The 21960-nt window shown below is 40.2% G+C and overlaps 1 protein-coding gene across 5 annotated transcripts in view; it reads left to right on the plus strand.

The window, feature by feature from the left end:
- The first annotated feature begins 350 nt into the window (after nt 1-350).
- Nucleotides 351-21960, plus strand: part of atos (atos homolog atossa) — a 566597-nt gene continuing 544987 nt past the window's right edge. For all 5 annotated transcript variants that reach the window (XM_070088928.1, XM_070088927.1, XM_070088926.1 and 2 more), the window contains exon 1: nt 351-731. The gene's annotated coding sequence lies outside the window, so the exon portion shown is untranslated. The remainder of the gene's footprint in view (nt 732-21960) is intronic.

The raw sequence follows: 21960 nt of genomic DNA on the forward strand, positions 1-21960 counted from the left end.
TAGTTGGTTAGTGTTGAAGTCAGTCAAGCAAAGTCAGTCAAAGTCAAGAATCAGTCAGTCAGCCAAAATCAAAGTCAGTCAGTCCGAGTCAGTCAGTCCCCTGGGCGCAGCCTCATGCAATATTCTACTGACAATTGATCGATCGTTTATGTATGTTAGCAGCAGTGACATCTAAAAATCCGTAGTTATGTAGTAACCTTAGAGTTGGTTGTATTAGACGATGTATCTGTCATGGAGTATGTAGGATAATACAGTAGTGGGAAGACTAAGAAATAACATGAACAAAGAAGTTGATATATAAATAAAAAGGGAGTTGCTAGGGGAGAGAGTGTCTGGGGACGAGAGTAAGTGTTGTGGCAATCAGCTGGCCGCCTCACAACACGTCTGGCTGCTACACTACACCCAACACTCCTCACACTCACAAAATGTTGACCGAATTCTGCCTACTCTGGTCACTAATTGACTTAAGTGATGTGAGAATGACCAGTTAGGTGCATGCTACCAATGCTGCGGAAATTACGGCGGTGAATGTTCTCGGTGTGTTGAAAAAACTTGCAAAATGACGCTCTAGCGAGTCTTTGTTCAGTGGTTAATCTGGGCGGTTACTACTCTACGCGCAGTTATTGGATTTTTAGTGTCAGGTGGTTTAAATGAGTGCCTCCATGAAGTGAATTGTTGTATGGTGTGGAGAGGGAGGTTTACCAAGAGGAAGCTTGAGTGTTGTTATACAGGTAAGTTGTAATGTCTTGTGTCAGCTGATTCATGCCACACCAGGACTACCAACCTTCCTGGCAGCCACACCAACTTGCACTTATCTTAGCACTTAGTAACAACTTGGAGTCTTAAATTAATTGTTCTGTAATATATCGTAGATGTGCAATATATGAAAAACGTTCTTGTGAAAATTCAATGTTCTGTGAGTAAGAGAAGTGAAGTGAAATATGAGTGCTAGTTGTTGTTACAGTTGGTAGTGTGAGTATGATCGAATTAGAAAGGTTTTACTGAGAAAGTGATTATTATACCTTAATATAAACCTTAATACTATATAATATACCCAGTTATTACTCTGAAGAAAGTATACGAACAATGGATATTAGTTTAAAAAAAAATTTTTTTTAGAGAAGCAATTTTTCTAACTAGACAATTTGAGGATTTTGATGATGTTCAATATATTCATTAAAATTGAAGTTATTGAAGATATTTGAAAATAATTCATCCTGGTCGGAAGCTGCTACTCTTACCTTTGTGAAATTTACATCTTGCCTGTTACCATGGCTATATTTACCATCTCGAGTTTAATGTTATCCAGCCATCAGTGATAAGATACATCTATTGTCATGTCAGGTTCTCAAGCCTAAGTTTGTAAGTTTTACGTTGCTGAAGTCCCCAAAGCTTTTTATGTTTGTGTGTCCATTTCTGGTCACTGTTTCAACCTAGTTTGGCGAGTTACAGTTGTTATATCCTCTGATTCTTGATTATTTTTTTCATTTTTCTATGTTTTTCCTATGTTATTTATGGCCCCGTCCGCGTGTGTCTATCTTCAGTATTTGTCAGTCATTTTTTTGCACATTAATCACTTTTCTCTTCCTCCATCACCCTTGTCTCTGTGTATTCATCAGCATTGTTTATCAATATTTGTGTCTTGCACGTTTGTGCCTGTACCTCCATTATCTTTATTGTGCCTTCCCCATTTTTATTTCTTTGCCTCCATCACTTTTGTTTCTGTACCTCCACCACCTTTGTTTCTCTGCCTCCATCACCTTTGTTGTTATGCCTCCATCACCTTTGTTGTTATGCCTCCATCACCTTTGTTGTTATGCCTCCATCACCTTTGTTGTTATGCCTCCATCACCTTTGTTGTTATGCCTCCATCACCTTTGTTGTTATGCCTCCATCACCTTTGTTGTTATGCCTCCATCACCTTTGTTGTTATGCCTCCATCACCTTTGTGTTATGCCTCCATCACCTTTGTTGTTATGCCTCCATCACCTTTGTTGTTATGCCTCCACCATCTTTGTTTCTGTGCCTCCACCCCTTTGTTTCTGTGCCTCCACCCCCTTTGTTTCTGTGCCTCCACCCCCTTTGTTTCTGTGCCTCCACCCCCTTTGTTTCTGTGCCTCCACCCCCTTTGTTTCTGTGCCTCCACCCCCTTTGTTTCTGTCTCCACCACCTTTGTTTCTGTGTCTCCACCACCTTTGTTTCTGTGCCTCCACCTCTTTGTTTCTGTGCCTCCACCCCCTTTGTTTCTATGCCTCCACCACCTTTGTTTCTGTTCCTTCCTCACCTTTATTTCTGTGCTTCCACCATCTTTATTTCTGTGCCTCCACCCCCTTTGTTTCTGTGCCTCCACCCCATTTGTTTGTGCCTCCACCCCCCTTTTTCTGTGCCTCCACCCCTTTGTTTCTGTGCCTCCACCCCATTTGTTTCTGTGCCTCCACCCCCTTTGTTTCTGTGCCTCTAACCCCTTTGTTTCTGTGCCTCTACCACCTTTGTTTCTGTGCCTCCACCCCTTTGTTAGTGTCTCTACCCCCTTTGTTTCTGTGCCCCCACCACCTTTGTTTCTGTGCCTCCACCACTTTTGTTTCTGTGCCTCCACCACTTTTGTTTCTGTGCCTCCACCACTTTTGTTTCTGTGCCTCCATCTTTGTCTGTCCCTACACCTTTCTGCCTGTTCCTCCATCACCTTGTCTGTGAATGTATCTTTGTGTATACACCTTTCTTGGTGTATATTCCATCTTCGGTATATCCATCATTGTCCCTGTGTATCCCTCATCATTGTCCCTGTGTATCCCTCACAATTGTCCCTGTGTATCCCTCACCATTGTCTTTGTGTATCCCTCACCATTGTCCCTGTGTATCCCTCACCATTGTCCCTGTGTATCCCTCACCATTGTCCCTGTGTATCCCTCGCCATTGTTCCTGTGTATCCCTCGCCATTGTTCCTATGTTTCCCTCACCGTTGTTCCTGTGTATCCCTCACCATTGTTCCTGTGTATCCCTCACCGTTGTTCCTGTGTATCCCTCACCATTGTTCCTGTGTATCCCTCATTATTGCCCCTGTGTATCCCTCATTATTGCCCCTGTGTATCCCTCATTGCCCCTGTGTATCCCTCATTATTGCCCCTGTGTATCCCTCATTATTGCCCCTGTGTATCACTCATCTTTATCCCTGTGTATCCCTCATTATTGTCCCTGTGTATCCCTCATTATTGTCCCTGTGTATCCCTCATTATTGTCCCTGTGTATCCCTCACTATTGTCCCTGTGTATCAAATTATTATGAAACATACAAGTAGGGAACAGGATGAAGTTGGAGCCATCTGTGGGCCAGCATTTTCATCTGATCAACTGACTTTATCTCGCTGACATCATAATGCTGTACAAATGTGTTCTATACTTGAGTCATCCTGGGGATAAATGATCTCAGATGAATTGATGTTCTGGAGAAGGTTACAGCCAGAGTGAAGTTGCTGCTGGCTGCCCGTCTTGTGGTATAGAAACTTGCTTCACACTGTCCTTGAAGTGGAGCCAAGTGTAGTACTTTGACAATATTGACCTTGTACATAACAGTAAGGCCACCCGCATCCCTCCTGTGTTGAAGGCTCTGCTGAAATGACAGATCTATCCAGGATTGGTCCAGGCGAGAGATGAGACGTCTTGCTCTGTTCTCTACTCTGTCAAGCAGTCGCAGATGAGACAGGGGAGGGGGCAGGGGAAAGAAACACTGTCTCTCTCTGTCTCTTTCTGTCTCTGTCTCTCTTTCTCTCTGTCTGTCTCTCTTTCCTCTGTCTGGGCATCCCTTTCCTCTTTGATAATCCATCTTTTCCCACTTTGGGCATGCCTCTCCCCATTACTATTAATCATACTTGTCCTTGGTGCTTTCTCCCTCTTTGTATTTGACCCATTGCTTTCATTTTTCCCTTGAACATTAAGTTGGTAGAAATTTCTTAAAATTGAGACAGGAAAGAGTACAGAGGATGACATTACAATGTAATCATATGATAACTAGAAGTGAAGGATGTAGTGCTCAGCTCTAATTCTAGTTTATCAGAGCTGATTGTGAACAATATACATTCTGTATTTTTAAAAGCCTGGATCAAGTTCCTCCTTAGGCAGGCAGGCAAGCAGACAGTGAAAATAAGTCACTGTCTGGCTTTTTCTGGGGGTTATCTTACATCTGTACTTGTGTGCCTATACCTAAATAAACTTACACAAATGATTGCATAATGAACACAAAACTGGCTCATATATAGTGCTGTAGTTTACTGGTCATCATAGTTCTGTGCTTCGACAAAAAAAGTATGGAATATGAAGATATTTAAAATATACAGTAATAACAAAATGCAGTACTTCTCTTCACCTATTATTCTAGACATGGGTACAAAAGAAAAGAAAAAACTTATGTCAGGGAGTAAGTTCTGTATAGGAAAATCTACAAGTGGTTTCACAGACAGTAGAAGTTAGTCATGCACGTGTATTAAATTATAGTATATATTTAATCTATGATAACTCACTATAGTAAATTCAAACAATGAATTATTTCCATTGTATTACCTTCTGTACAGGAGGAATTCAACTAATAAATGAGAGTTTCCTGAAAATCCCCTTGTATCTAAGTAGGCTAGTACTTGAAACTGCTTTTTCCCGTCTACAAGTGGAAACATTAGGACATTTTTCCTTAAGACACTGCTGTCCAGGCCCTGTGGCCTGGTGACAAAAGCTCTTGCTTCACAGGGTGAGGGTCCGGGTTCAAAGGGGTGGAAACATTGGACGTGTTTCCTTACACTAGTGGTCTGTTCACCCATCAGTAAAATGGGTACCTGGGTGTTAGTCGACTGGTGTGGGTCGCATCCTGGGACAAAACTGGCCTAATTTACATGAAATGCTCTGCAGAACAAGTGGCTTTCTATATAGTAGTGTGTCATTAATGTCAGCTATGCCTGTATACCTTGTACATGTACTTATAGAAATCTGCACACTGCCATAACAACATACTGGAGTGAGATATGGGAAGAAGTGTAAAATAAACCCAGTGAGGAGCAGGGGTGCAATAAGGGAACACTGTATCAACATCCGGGGTCCCAGACTATTCAACATCTTGCCAGAAGATATCAGAAACACGGCTGGAACCAGTGTAGAAGCCTTCAAGAGGAAACTGGACAAGTATCTTCACTAGGTGCCAGATCACCCAGGCTGTGATGGATATGTGGGGCAGCGGGCCTTCAGCAGCAACAGCCTGGTTGACCAGGCAAGCACCAGATGAGCCTGGCCCATGGCTGGGCTCAGAGAGTAGATACTCTCTTGAAACTCTTCAAAGGTATATCAAAGGTATAAAACTGGTGTTTCATTAAAAGATGTGCTCTGGTGCTGGGCCAGGCTGTGAGATTAGGAAAAATCTCAGAACTCTGTCAAAGGTGATGTTCTGTGTCTTTATTTAAATTTTTAGAGATAAAAAAACAAACTTCGTTTATTCAGTCCACGAAGAGGTTTTGTAATAATGTTGTATTTATCATGAAGTCAATAAAAGGCTGCAATAAACATTCTGAAAGAAACAGAGGAGGGGTAGTGTATGTGCATATATAAGCAATGACTGAACTTGAAACCCAAGACCAGTCTTGTATGACACCTCTATAGAATAGTACTGTGTTTGATGTGATGGTGCCCCAAACAGCGCCTATAATAATGGAACTGTTTATTGCCTTCCCACAGGTAGTCCATTCTTACAATATTCTGTTAATGAATATTTTATTTTTCCCCAAGAAATTGCCATAGATACAATAGTAGGTTAACAGAGTGTATTTTGAAAAGGCAAAGACCATAGTTATGCATAGCATTTTGGGCAGTTTAATCTCAAAACTAAAGCCTCCTCTATGTTGGCATATTTTAAATAGAATTACCTAAAATAGTAGAAAATCTGCTTTTTAAGGGTAATGCAAAAAAAAAAAAAAAAAAAAAAGGAATATCTGAGGCAATAGAGCTGGAATTAAGCAGACATGAAGTTTGAAGTCAGGGAACAATTTATGCAACAATGATTTTTTCCCCACTTTGAGGACTATTTCAGGCTATTTCTGCTCTGAAACTGATCAGAATTTTCTCCGGTTCACTTGTATGTTTTCTGGCCCATCTATTGACATTAAGAAACAGCCAATGAAATATTAAAGCCACCTTAGAAAACTCCCCAAAGTTGTTATTTAACTTACTTGTAGGTTAGAGGTTAGTTGTTCCATTGTTCACTGATTCTACTTGTGTAGAGCTACAGTGGAACCTTGGTTTTCATCTCTAATTCATTCCAGAGAGTCTGACAAAAACCAAATTCGACGAAAACAGAAGCAATATTTCCCATAAGAAATAATGTAAATCCAATTAATCCATTCCATACACCCAAAAATATTAACAAAAAATATATTTTATAGAGAATAACTATAGTTTTACATACAGAAAACATTGAGAAATAAATATAGAGCACTAATGAAATGGATAAATGAACATTTAAATCACTTTTTATCTTTATTGAAGACTCTTGTTGGTGTATGAAGGCGGCGAGGAGAGAGGGAGAGTGGTTATCTGTGCCACCACCACCCTCTACCACCATTGAATTCTATCATGTTTCTTGCCTTCTTTATCAAAGGGCTGGCACTCGGGACTTTCTTTGGCCCCATCATGGCTTCTTTAGCAGTTGCACTCGATAAACAAGCACAGAAAACAATGGATTATTACGAAATGTTTCATATGAATGCACAGGGTAATGTTCACTTGATGAGAAACAAAGCCAGACTGACTCGGAATGCATGCATGGGATGCTTTGTGTGGGCGCGGGCAGATGGATATGTTTGGTAAGGTGGACGAAAACCGAGGTGATGAATGAAAAGTGGGACAATATTTTGACGAAAAAAGTCATCGAAAAGCGAATTTGATTACAACCAAGGCAAACGAAAACAGAGGTTCCACAGTACGTGACCAGCGGTTAAGTGATTAATACAAACAGTGGAAAAATAAATTGTATATTGGACATACAGTAGGTATATACCACTGTCATGAATACAGTGGACCCCGGTTCACGATATTAATCCATTCCTGAGAGCTCATTGTAAACCAAAATTATCGGAAAGCGAATCAATTTTCCCCATAAGAAATAATGGAAATCAAATTAATCCGTGCAAGACACCCAAAAGTATGAAAAAAGACTTTTACCACATGATATATTAAGTTTAATGCAATAGAATAATTACAGCAATAATAACAATAGAATAATCACAATAGAATAATTGACACTTGCCTTTAATGAAGATCTGGTGATGATTGATGGGATGGGAGGAGGGGAGAGTGTCAAAGTTTTTAATGTTTAGAAGGAGAATCCCCCTCCATTAGGACTTGAGGTAGCAAGTCCTTTTCTGGGGTTACTTCCCTTCTTCTTTTAATGACACTAGGACCAGCTTGAGAGTCACTGGACTTCTGTCGCACAACATATCTGTCCATAGAGGCCTGTACCTTTCGTTCCTTTATGACTTTCCTAAAGTGGTTCACAACATTGTCAGTGTACAGGTTGCCAACACGGCTTGCAGTAGCTGTGTCAGGGTGATTTTCATCAAAAAAGGTTTGCACTTCAAGCCACTTTGCACACATTTCCTTAATTTCAATAGTCATTAGCACCCTTGGTCTCAATGGGTTGGCACTAGAAGCTTTCTTGGGGCCCATGGTGACTTATTTTGCAGAAACAAGCACCAAAAACAGTGATAATATGGATAATATAGGATGTACCGAATGTATCCTTAGATGCGCGCACACTGGCTGGCTTGTAAACACTGGACACATCTCTTACGAATCATATCTCATACTGGGTTTTGTAACGGGAACCGAGGCAAATTTTTTGCGATATAATGCTTCGGATACCGGATTTATCGGATTCCGATGGCTTCGCGAACCGGGGGTTCACTGTACTTATATATGCCATGAAATAACCCTGTCTGTAGCAAACAGCTACAGCACAACCTGCAGTCATGAATCTAGCACCCTGCAAGCCCCGAGGGCAGGAATAGTGATGGGTTGGTCCCTGTGAAATAAAGAATATTGTTTACCATGATATTCCTGTGACTGGTTTTGAAAGTTTTTGCACTCCCACTGCACAGACCTAGTATCGTGCTTAAGCCAAAATTTACCAATCACAGCTTACCCTTAGCGAATTTTGGAAAAGTCGTTTTAATATCCTCCAGTGTTTAACGATAATAGACAAAGCCTGGGGGAAGTTTCTTTCAGGATAATGAACTCTGCCTTGAAGAAATTGTGGCCAGACTGTTTGTCAGTTGGAGATTTTGAAGGCTTTGAGGCAGAGCAGGTAGTGAAGGATATTGCTTCTCTGGGCCAGTCCATGGGTTTGGTTTAATCCAATTTACATTTCTTATGGGAAAAATTGATTCAACATTCGCATAACTTTCTATTTGAATAGCCTCCTGGAACGGATTAAGTTCAAATATCAAAGTGGGGGAAGTTCGTGAGGCAGTAGGTAAAATGAAAGGGGGTAAGGCAGCCGGGATTGATGGGATAAAGATAGAAATGTTAAAAGCAGGTGGGGATATAGTTTTGGAGTGGTTGGTGCAATTATTTAATAAATGTATGGAAGAGGGTAAGGTACCTAGGGATTGGCAGAGAGCATGCATAGTTCCTTTGTATAAAGGCAAAGGGGATAAAAGAGAGTGCAAAAATTATAGGGGGATAAGTCTGTTGAGTATACCTGGTAAAGTGTATGGTAGAGTTATAATTGAAAGAATTAAGAGTAAGATGGAGAATAGGATAGCAGATGAACAAGGAGGCTTTAGGAAAGGTAGGGGGTGTGTGGACCAGGTGTTTACAGTGAAACATATAAGTGAACAGTATTTAGATAAGGCTAAAGAGGTCTTTGTGGCATTTATGGATTTGGAAAAGGCGTATGACAGGGTGGATAGGGGGGCAATGTGGCAGATGTTGCAAGTGTATGGTGTAGGCGGTAGGTTACTGAAAGCAGTGAAGAGTTTTTACGAGGATAGTGAGGCTCAAGTTAGAGTATGTAGGAAAGAGGGAAATTTTTTCCCAGTAAAAGTAGGCCTTAGACAAGGATGTGTGATGTCACCGTGGTTGTTTAATATATTTATAGATGGGGTTGTAAGAGAAGTAAATGCGAGGGTCTTGGCAAGAGGCGTGGAGTTAAAAGATAAAGAATCACACACAAAGTGGGAGTTGTCACAGCTGCTCTTTGCTGATGACACTGTGCTCTTGGGAGATTCTGAAGAGAAGTTGCAGAGATTGGTGGATGAATTTGGTAGGGTGTGCAAAAGAAGAAAATTAAAGGTGAATACAGGAAAGAGTAAGGTTATGAGGATAACAAAAAGATTAGGTGATGAAAGATTGAATATCAGATTGGAGGGAGAGAGTATGGAGGAGGTGAACGTATTCAGATATTTGGGAGTGGACGTGTCAGCGGATGGGTCTATGAAAGATGAGGTGAATCATAGAATTGATGAGGGAAAAAGAGTGAGTGGTGCACTTAGGAGTCTGTGGAGACAAAGAACTTTGTCCTTGGAGGCAAAGAGGGGAATGTAGGAGAGTATAGTTTTACCAACGCTCTTATATGGGTGTGAAGCGTGGGTGATGAATGTTGCAGCGAGGAGAAGGCTGGAGGCAGTGGAGATGTCATGTCTGAGGGCAATGTGTGGTGTGAATATAATGCAGAGAATTCGTAGTTTGGAAGTTAGGAGGAGGTGCGGGATTACCAAAACTGTTGTCCAGAGGGCTGAGGAAGGGTTGTTGAGGTGGTTTGGACATGTAGAGAGAATGGAGCGAAACAGAATGACTTCAAGAGTGTATCAGTCTGTAGTGGAAGGAAGGCGGGGTAGGGGTCGGCCTAGGAAAGGTTGGAGGGAGGGGGTAAAGGAGGTTTTGTGTGCGAGGGGCTTGGACTTCCAGCAGGCATGCGTGAGCGTGTTTGATAGGAGTGAATGGAGACAAATGGTTTTTAATACTTGACGTGCTGTTGGAGTGTGAGCAAAGTAACATTTATGAAGGGATTCAGGGAAACCGGCAGGCCGGACTTGAGTCCTGGAGATGGGAAGTACAGTGCCTGCACTCTGAAGGAGGGGTGTTAATGTTGCAGTTTAAAAACTGGAGTGTAAAGCACCCTTCTGGCAAGACAGTGATGGAGTGAATGATGGTGAAAGTTTTTCTTTTTCGGGCCACCCTGCCTTGGTGGGAATTGGCCAGTGTGATAATAAAAAAAATAATAATAATCAAAGTACCACTGAACATTTTAAGAACAGCGCCCTCGGGTATACTGTGAGCAGTAAATTTTGGACCAGACATGAGAGAATGGGTCTGTGAAGTGAATTTACACATTAAAAAAAAATCCTGGCCCACTCGATGCATGATGGAAAAAGCAGACCTCTGGCTTTACATTTGGTTTAAAATAGCAACTTTGAGGATGGTTTTTGTTTCTTTTGACTGTTTCTTGATATCATTTGATAGAATAGAAGACATACTACTGAAATAGAGATGATTTTAGTTGCTTTCAGGACTGGAATTAGCTTGAAAATGGGCACAAAGTAGTGGATGTATTTTTTTTTTTTTTTTCTGTGGATGGATAAAGCTCCTGTACCTCTTCCATGATCTGTTTTTTGGGTTTTTAAGAGGTCTGCTTCAATTATTGGGATGCCCTGAACATGACCAATCATTCTTGGTTGCATTTTCTTAATCCAAGAATTAGGATAAAACTTCTTTTTTGTGTGTGATGAATTCAGAATTGGCAAGTGTAATACAGTGGACCCTCGCCTAACGCTATTAATCCGTTCCTGAGAGCTCAACGTTAGGCGAAATTATCGTTAGGCGAATTAATTTTCCCTATAAGAAATAATGGAAATAAAATTTATCCGTTCCTGAGAGCTCAACGTTAGGCGAAATTATCGTTAGGCGAATTAATTTTCCCCATAAGAAATAATGGAAATCAAATTAATCCGTTCCTGAGAGTTCAATGTTTAGGCGAAATTATCGTTAGGCGAATTAATTTTCCCCATAAGAAATAATGGAAATCAAATTAATCCGTTCCTGACACCCCAAAGTATGAACAAAAAAAATTTTTAACACATGAAATATTAATTTTAATACACACAAACTGAAGAAGACATGCACAGTTACATGACACTTACCTTTATTGAAGATCTGGTGATGATTGATGGGATGGGAGGAGGGGAGAGTGTGGATGGGGTTAGTGTTTAGAAGGGGAATCCCCTTCCATTAGGACTTGAGGTGGCAAGTCCTCTTCAGGGGTTACTTCCCTTCTTCTTTTAATGCCACTAGGACCAGCTTGAGTCACTGGACCTCTGTCGCACAACATATCTGTCCATAGAGGCCTGTACCTCCCGTTCCTTTATGACATTCCTAAAGTTTCACAACATTGTCAGTGTAATAGTCACCAGCACGGCTTGCAATAGCTGTGTGAGGGCAATTTTCATCAAAATAGGTTTGCACTTTAAGCCACATTGCACACATTTTCTTACTCTTTGAAGTAGGCAACTTCTTCAATTTCTCAATCCCCTCCTCCGAAGCAGTTTCCTCAGGTGTGGCCTCTTGCTGTTGAAGATGATCTAGCAGCTCATCAGTGGTTAGTTCTTCATTGTCCTCCTCCACCAACTCTTCCACATCCTCCCCATTAACCTCCAACCCCAAGGACTTCCCCAATGCCACAATGGATTCCTCAACTGGCATAGGATTCCCAGGGTTAGCCTCAAACCCTTCAAAATTCCTTTTGTCTACACATTCTGGCCACAGTTTCTTGCAAACAGAGTTCAAGGTCCTCTTAGTCACTCCCTCCCAAGCCTTACCTATAATGTTTACACAATTGAGGATGCTAAAGTGATCTCTCAAAACTCTCTTAGTCAATTGAGTTTCTGAGGTCACTACAAAGCACCTTTCAAACATAGCTTTTGTGTACAGCTTCTTGAAGTTGGAAATGACCTGCTGGTCCATGGGTTGCAGGAGAGGAGTGGTATTAGGAGGCAAAAACTTGACCTTAATGAAGCTCATTTCCGCAGAAGGTCGCTCTGCCACGTCCGAAGGATGACCAGGAGCATTGTCCAATACCAGTTGCCACTTAAGGTCTAATTTCTTTTCAATTAGGCAATTTTTCACAGTGGGGGCAAATGCATGGTGTAACCAGTCATAGAAAAAGTCCCTAGTGACCCATGCCTTACTGTTTGCCCTCCACAGCACACAAATTTTCCTTGAGGACATTCTTTTGCCTGAACGGTCTGGGAGTTTCAGAGTGATACACTAATAAAGGCTTCACTTTGCAATCACCAGTAGCATTGGAACACATCAGCAGAGTAAGCCTGTCTTTCATAGGCTTATGTCCTGGGAGTGCCTTTTCCTCCTGAGTAATGTAGGTCCTGCTTGGCATTTTCTTCCAAAACAGGCCTGTTTCGTCACAATTAAACACTTGTTCAGGTTTCAGTCCTTCACTGTCTATGTACTCCTTGAATTCCTGCACATATTTTTCAGCTTTGTGGTCCGAACTGGCAGCCTCACCATGCCTTATCACACTATGTATGCCACTGCGATTCTTAACCCGTAAACGGTCCAAGCAGATCTACGTTCACATGTGTAGTGCTCCAAAAGTAGATCTACATATTTTTTACACATTTTCAAATGTAAAAAAACAAAAAAGATGATCTACTTTTTTTACACTTTCAAATGTTGAAAAAATGTATATATACATGTACGTTTGGACCGTTTACGGGTTAAATCTCTCAAACCAACCTTTGCTGGCCTTAAATTCACTCACATCACCACTAGTTGCAGGCATTTTTCTAATTAAATAGTCATGCAACTTCCTAGCCTTTTCACATATGATCGCTTGAGAGATGCTATCTCCTGCTATCTGTTTTTCCTTTATCCACACCAGTAACAGTCTCTCAACATCTTCTATCACTTGCGATCTCTGTTTCGAAAACTAAGTTGCACCTTTGGCAAGAACAGCTTCCTTGATTGCCATTTTCTTGGCCAAAATAGTAGCGATGGTTGATTGGGGTTTTGTGTACAACCTGGCCAGCTCGGAGACACGCACTCCACTTTCATACTTAGCAATGATCTCTTTCTTCATATCCATAGTAATTCTCACCCTTTTTGCTGTAGGGTTGGCACTAGAAGCTTTCTTGGGGCCCATGGTGTCTTATTTGGCTGTGATAATATGAAATGTTCCGATTGTATGCTTGGAAGCGACCGCGGTGGCTGGCTTGTAAACACTGGCACCCACGGAACAACTGAGGCGGGCTCAGGCCGCACGTGGATGCATCTCGAACGAATCACGTTGAGCGATTTTTTTAGCACTAGCCGAGGCAAAATTTTTGTGTTAAAATGTATCGCTAGGCAGATTTAACGTTATGCAATGCATTCGTTAGGTGAGGGTCCACTGTATAAGAGAGGCCTAGGACATAATTAATAAACAGAGGAAATGTTGCTTTAGTGGCTGAAATGCCTGTAGTTTGGACTTTTTAAAATTTGATTGTTTCTTAGTTTTCTGTAACATTGGCAGAATTACTGACTTCTGTGCACTTTATAGGGTAGTTCTGATAGTTCAATGGGCAGCTTCTTGTACTCAGTTGGCAGAATGTAATTTGGTCAGGTTGAGTGATGGAATTGGCTTAAAATAGGACTTAAAGTGAACAAAATTGCTGTTGCCTAAATTGCACACAAATTGCCAACTTTGTGCCTGAGTAATTTTGTAAGTTTCCATCAAATTTTATATTATAGTCATTATCTTCAGAAAAAGATTCTCTACCATTTCAGAAGAAGTTTTTTTTTTTTTTTTTAATTCCCAAAATTGTGAGTATTTTCAATTTCAGGAGGCCAAACAGTGAAAGGGATAAATAAAAATAGATCAGTTGTCAGTAACTATAGGCCTGTTAGTGTAATTTATATATTGTCCGAAATCCTAGAAAGCAATATATTACAAGTGCAGTATATTAGAATAACATTCTACATAGTCACCAGTCAGGTTTCAGGGGTTCTCATTCAATGGATACTTTCCTAATTCACTCAGTGGATTCTATTAGAATCCATGTCAAAGGGAAATTTTATAAGGGTGGTCACCTTACACCTACTAAAGGTATTTGATACATTGAACCATAACATATGCCAAAAAAAAAAAAATTCTATCAGCATAGGCTCTGTAGACTGATTAGTCATACTTGAACAGCAAGAAGCAAATTGACTAGGTTAATAATACTGTACTGAATCTTTGCTGCTGTTATGTGGAGTTCCACAGTGGAGTATCTTGGTTCCCATACTATTCTTGTACAAAGTAAATAACATGTCCATTAGTGTTGAATACAAACTTTTATGTATGCGGATGGCAGTGTAACTTTTCACTTAAAAGTAACTTTGGAGAAATAGCGATAAGTATCCTTTGATTCATGAGAGTCAGGTGATTTAAAAATCAATGCAGTAAAAAAAAAATATAAAAAGGTTAAAACTCCTCTATAGACGAGCAAAATGCTTACCAACTAAGGCATGTAATGACCTTATGTTTGGCTCTTTGTGTCATGTAGATTACTCCTATTCTTCATGGTATGGTACTCTGCTTTAACAGAGACCTAAAGAAAAGATCACAATTCATCCAGTACAAGATGGCAAGAGGGGTTCAAGAGAAAATGTAGATCAGAATGAGTTACAAAAACTGGAAATGCTAAAAGTGGCAGATAGAGTAAAGCAGTTGAAACTAAATCATGTATCCAAAATTGCTAACATCCAGTGCCCAGAATATTTCTATGAATTTTGAAAAAATTAGGAATCTGGTAAATTGACCTACTTTACCCAAAATGCTCTGCATAACAAGGGACTTTCTACATAGTAGTATGTCAGTGATGTCAGCTAGGCCTGTATACCTTGTACTTGTGCGGGTTATTTGTGTATCGTTCCAGTCACGGTATTGTGCCTTTCTGTTATTTATTATTACAGTCTGTTATAACCAAAGCTAGTATTGTACTAGAGGAACTGAAGAGAATTTTGTAGTGCCCACAGCTGATGGCCATGATTAAAATATCTCCTATAAAGCAATAAAGTAGTATCTGAATGGATTATCAGAGCCTGTAATGGCCAGTCCTGGTACAAATTAGTTTAATGAAGGCTAATGCTACAACATACAGTACTTGAATGGATGAAGCTGCAGAATGGGAGGAAGTGATTTTTTGGGCTGTTAACATAATCAGGCACAGAAAAGTTATTGTTATAGCATTAATCTAACTTGTATAACATGAAGCACTGTGGCAGAAAAGAATGAGCACCAAATTTAGGCATGGGGGAGACGAGAGCTATGAAACTGAGCTCCAAGCCTAACTTACAGATGGAGAAGAAATTATCTACAAATTCCCAGACAAAACATTAAGGACTTGATTTATTCAGTAATTCGGATATTGGCAGTGCTGACGCTTACTTGTATATCTGTCCAACCAGTTTTTAAAGTTACCCAAGGTTGTAATTTCAGTGATAAGAGGAGGGAGGAAGGCACTCTCTAGAAATAGGTTAGACAAATATGTAAGGTTGGATTTGAGCAAGACATGCCTAGCATGGGCCAGTAGGCCTACTGCAGTGCTCCACTTGTCTTATATAATGGTTGAGTGTGAGTAAGACTTGCCAGTAGGGGCTCCTTTACGTTTTGTTTATCAGTTGTAACATTTTCATTTCCTTTTTCTCAGAGTTTTGGTTACAATGTATTTTCAATTAGAACCATTTGATCCCATTTAAAGTCCCTCAAAAAGCTAGGGTAGCCTTATTCATGAAATGTGTGAAAATTTGTGTGGACTGCCTCCATGTGAGTTGTCTACCCTGGCAAGCTCTGTTGACACCGAGCCCTGAGGTCGGTACCTCAGCCTCACAAGTGGCTTATAGGACAGATTTTCATAAATGACTGATGTTGCAAGAAACCTCGCCTGCATGCACGTATAAAGGACTAACTTACTTGGTGTTGGTGAATCTGTTCTGGTCTTCAACCTCCCTAAGCCTTTAGCCCCATGGTCTTCCCCTCAGAACCACGTGCAACCAGGAGCCTTAATTCCTGCAATATTCAATTGTTTTTAGTGACCTGCCTGCACCTCAGAAATTTCTGTTTCCAAGGGGGTGTGAATCCCCTAGACTAACTATGCAGAAATGGACACTAGCTTCTAGGGTGACAAGAGACGCCGGTACGTACTGGTCATGAACTGCTGGCTGCACAAAGGCCACAGCACGACTCGCTCTCAATTTTCCCCAGACACTGGCCAGGATCCTAAGAAAAATGGGAGGTCTTGTCTTATTGTATGGGCCTGACGGAGGAGGACATCTACGGTACGTCAAGGCGCCTCCACCAGATTTCCCCAGGTCTAGTATGTGAAGACATATGGGGGCGCCGCCTGCTGATCACGGCACTTGTTGCTCAGACGTTGTCTAGTCTTAGAAGAAAGTATGGCGATCTCAATACCCCGCGCCCCAGTATTCAAACTTGGGCTGCCAGTTCTCCCTGGCTAACATAACCTAGTGTTTGCCTACATATTGGTCTATTACTACCTACGTTAAGGTCCTAGGTCTACATTATTATTATCTACAGTTGCCTCAATAATCCTAATGCATATTAGTGTACTAACAATATAAACTACCTACTTCTTCCCTGAAGGGTAAATCTATCAATTAAGAAGTACCTTCCAACCACCTTCGCCAACCCAGGTGTGTGTGTGTGTGTGTGTGTGTGTTTTGGTTGGGTGTAAGGGCCACCCAACTCGGCCATTTCATAACGGCCATGTTGGGATCTTTGTACGGCGTATCTGTCCTGTGGAACTTTGGACCGAATAAATTTCCACAAAGTGTATGATTCTTGCTTTTGCTCTCTCTCTGGAGTTGGGTTATACTTGGTTATATACAGCATGTATATATGACAGAATGAAGATGAATTATCCATCATGAGTGACTTGATGTTCCTCAGATAAGTAAATATAGAGTAAAACCAAAAATGTAAATCATGCCCTGAGTGAGGTGTTTCCAAGAGTGCTGAAGGGATGTATAGAGGAATTTGGTAAACCAGTAGCTAGCCTCTTCAGTAAATCACACCAAATTGGACTTATGCTGGATATGTGGAAAATGGGAGCTGTGATACCTATTTACAAAGCAGGAGATAAGTCCCTCAATTGCACAAAAATTTATGGAATTACAATTATGGATGCAATTCGTAGTTATCTCGTATGATATAACTTGTCATTCAATTTATTTCCACATGTTACATTGTACAAAGTTGGATGACATCACATATCTCGCATAAAAAGGCCCTTAGTTATGCAGAGCATTTCGGACAAGCTTAAACTTAACTTGCATCTAGGAGGACTATAGTACAGTGATACCTTGCATATCTGGCCTGCCATTATCCGAACCTTGCCACTACCTGAACATGCCTTGGGAAAGGGCAAATACTAAAATTATTACCAAAACATCCGAACAGGCATTCGGATGTTTTCTGCTGCCTCAAAAACTGGAAAAAGTGTCGAAAGAAAAGTGATGGCAAAGCCACGGAGCTTGGAACTCAATCAGTGCTTGATGAAGTGGGCAAAGCCACGGAGCTTGGAACTCAATCAGTGCTTGATGAAGTGGTACCTACAACAATGTGGTAGTGGCATGATGGTTCATGGCATCGAACTTAAAATGGCTGCAGAAATCCAGGAGGTTGTTATTCGAGCCCATAGTGTCTGGTCCCACCACCAGACGATGTTGGACTTGTTTTTTAAACTTGCAACACTATCCCCAATGACGATATGATAGTATGGATGCGCATTTTTTCCCTCGTGTATCCGGAAACTCTGTGTTTCAGAACCGGTCTCGGCCCACATAGTTCGGATGTGAGAAGTATCACTGTATTTTACCTGTACATGTATGTATATAAGACAAAAATGATTTTCACAATATATATTATATGAATTTTAAACAAATATATATGAAGCAGTTAGAATTGTAACATGTTAGATGGATATAAGAATTGATTCAGTGAGAATGACTGTGTATATGGAGAGAAAAGTCCTAGCAAGATATACATGAGAATAACAGTACACTTAGATTATTGAATATTTAATGAATGTCTTTACAGTTTTACTGAGGGGAATTACTGCCTTATGAGTGTACTCGTCTTTTTCTCTTAGGTATCTGAAGTAGTTGACCTACCTACCTACCATATGAAGAATATGACATTATGTACTTTAGTAAGGCATTCTTTATAGGGTTCTTCATAAGACTAAAGAAAGTAGCTGCAAAGGGTATTGAAGTTCTATCCTCAGAATCATTGTGCAAATGTATACTACTATCTATAAAATATTTATGGATTGCCTTGAATTATATTTATTATTTGTTTATTTCATCATCATCATCATCATCATCGTTGTCGTCATCGTCATCGTAAGAGTCAAAATCAACATAGCACAGTGCTCCACTGGAAGAAGGTGAGCACAACTTTGCAATACTCATTGCATGCAGCTAGGCATTACAAATCCTTTATGCAGTTCTATGTGAAGAACAAATAAATTACGTAACCTGGTTCAATGCAGTAGTGGAACCAACCAGCTCAAGGCTAAAGTTAATTAAGGACTACAGTGCTCTGCAGGTGAAGCTGCAGCAAGGGAAAGTGATAGTATATCATTATTAATGTACGGCAAGTCCTCACTTAACATCTCTGATAGGTTCTTGGAAACTGCAACTTTAAGCGAAACAACATACATGTATAATGAAACCACACTTTGCTGTCCATCATCGAACCTCTTTAAAACTTCTGTTTTTTTCTGATGTCACACTTTTTCTCTGTTTTTTGTGGCCAAAGACATCAGAGTGCACAGTGCACCTTTAGAACTCAGTGCAACAGGATTACATCAAGGAAGAAATGTTTACAAAGCAAAAATTGTAAGGAGCACCTCCTGCCATCACACAGTTCAAAAACAAACATTCAACAAATATGGCAGGTTCGCTGAGCGCTTTTGTACTGCATCGTTTAGTGTCGTGCATTTGTATGATTGTATACTTTGTAAATTTTTATTTTGCTGTCTCCACACACAATAACCCTGGCTGGGAATCAGTTTATTTTTTCTCATCAGCATTATACTGAAAAAATGTTCAAGGGCTTACTGTATAATGCTACACCACTAGTAGGCAACATGCAATGATGAACTTGGTGAATGTATAACATATCTTGGATTTTAGTTCTAATACATGTGAACCTTCTGATTTGCAAGGGTTACACTTCCAGATGTCTTGCGAATGTGGAATTCATGAATAGCACAAAATTATTTGTGCTGCATAATAAACTATGCTAAAGATTTGTGTTTATTTTCTGTTTGAGAATCTCCAGTTCTTTAGAAAGCAACTTAATCAGGTTAATATTAACATTCATAAGAAAGAATCTCCAGGAAGTTGAGAGATTAAATTGTGAGGAAAGCAATTGTGAACATTTAAACAAAATTCTATGGTTAGTTTTCAGTGGTCATGAGTCAACCTCAAAAATATAGGCATTGTGAAGTTTGTAACTTACATGAGTTATTCAGGAGATCAGGAAATGTTCAGTAAAAAAGTTAAATCTCCCATACTGGAAATTTAAGGATTAGACTATAGTTTAATTTATAAATTGATAGCAATATTACTAAGCAGGCAGTCTATGTGGCTTGGTTGATAGTGTCTTCAGCTAGGATCTAGGATCGATCCCCAGCATGGGTGAAACATTGAGCATGTTTCTTTGCATCTGCTGCCCCTGTTCACCTAGCAGTAAGTAGATACCTGGTGTAACCAACTGGTGTAGGTCTCATCCAGAGGGACAAGATTAATCTAGGTTGCCTGAAATGCTCTGCATAATCTGGGGCTTTCTATATTGTATGCCAGTGATGTCAGCTAGGTCCGTAATACATGTACTGTTGTTGTATCATGTACATGTGGAAATAAATATTATTATTATAATGAACTTATCCGTGAATTTTTTTCCCCAGGCTGTATTTGTATTACAGTTGGATATTAACCATCTGTTGTGGTTGGCCTTGGGCACCACTGAATGCTCTCCTTATACAGTGGAACCTCGGTATACAACCAGCTCCCTACTCGAACAAAGCTCAGCACTCGACCAAACAAATACTACCTGCCAGAACTTCGCTGTAAACTATTTGGTGTTTTTTGTATTATTTGTATGAATAAGTCATCATAGGGCCTATGGAGATTTGTGATAACAGCCAAGCAAACAGAAAATTGGTTGGGAAGAACTTGTTCGCTACTCAAACAGAGTGGTACTCGGACAGCCTTCTGGAATGAATTAATGTCGCATGCCGAGGTTCCACTGTATAATTTTTTTCTTAATTTAAAAATTGCCTTGATCTTCACTGCTCCCATAAATTTAGTCAAGCACTTTAATTAATGGAAATGCTTGAACTCCCTTAATCTCTGCTCATTTGAATGTAGGTGAAACAGTTACATTTACAGCTGGAAAATTCTAGATTGATTGTCCCAAATCTGCACACAAATCACTCCCTATGAAAATGAGAGACTTGGTAGATGGTGCTAAATACCCCAGTGAAAAGTAGGGGTGTAATGAGTGCACTTAGAGATAACTCAATAAGTGTAAAGGGACCAAGACTTCTAACACCTTTCATACATAAGTTGGATTACCAACAGAACCCTAGATGTCTTCAATAAATCCCTTAAGTTAGTCCCTGATCATCCAGACTGCAATGCATTTGTGGGATTAACAGGCTGCTTGATCAGGCAATCCACTTGGAAGTATGATCTGGGACCAAGCCATGGGAGCATTGACCCCTCCTTCCCAAATACACTCCAGGAAATCATGGTAATATTGATGTTCAGAAGTTAGTGTGTTCAAAAAGGAGAGAGATTCGACTATGGGGAAAATCCATTGAGCACTTTCACTGAAATTCTGTGGCTGGTTCTCAATTTAGAAGTTGTACTTAGACAAAATAAGAGGGCTATTGTAACATTTTTTACCAGATTTCTTACACCAAAAACATTTGAGAATACCACGTACAGAGAGACATTATACAAACAAAAAAAAATTATGCATTTCATAACATTATAAGTCATTCCATGTGAACCCTTCCCATGAGAGGAGAGCGGCCATATTTTTTTCTTCAAATGCTGTATTTATCTGGTCACAAACATATTGATTTTCATAACCAAAAATCTTTGGCTGGGTTGTCTTTATATTTACTTCTGAAGCTTCATCACGGCTTCTGCAATAAATTTAAAATTTTCTTAGAATCAATTCACTACAGCCTCTTCTCACTTAACAATGGAGTTCCACTCCTAAGACCACGTTGGTAAACAAATTCCTCGCTGAGGAGCATACTATAATGGTAGTGGGCTTGAGTCGACCATCTTTGATATTGTTTTAATGTCACCTTTACACCATTTATAACATTTTTAATACAGTGGATCCCCCCACCTAACAATATTAATTCGTTCCTGAGAGCTCGTTGTAAGCCGAAATTATCGTAAGGCGAATTAATTTTCCACTTAAGAAATAATGGAAATCAAATTAATCCGTTCCTGACACCCCAAAGTATGAAAAAAAAAAATTACACACAAACTGAAGAAGACATGCACATTTACTACTATACTAAGAATAGAATACATGACACTTACCTTTATTGAAGATCTGGTGATGATTGATGGGATGGGAGGAGGGGAGAGAGTGGAAGTTATTGTTTAGAAGGGGAATCCCCTTCCATTAGGACTTGAGGTAGCAAGTCCTTTTCCGGGGTTACTTCCCTTCTTTTAATGGCACTAGGACCAGCTTGAGTCACTGGACCTCTGTCGCACAACAAATCTGTCCATAGAGCTCTGTATCTCCCGTTCCTTTAAGACTTTCCTAAAATGGGCCATAACATTGTCATTGTACAGGTTGCCAACATGGCTTGCAGTAGCTGTGTCAGGGTGATTTTCATCC

This window comes from Cherax quadricarinatus, chromosome 26 (assembly GCF_038502225.1).
Source record: "Cherax quadricarinatus isolate ZL_2023a chromosome 26, ASM3850222v1, whole genome shotgun sequence".
In the NCBI taxonomy this organism is placed as follows: Eukaryota; Metazoa; Arthropoda; class Malacostraca; order Decapoda; family Parastacidae; genus Cherax; species Cherax quadricarinatus.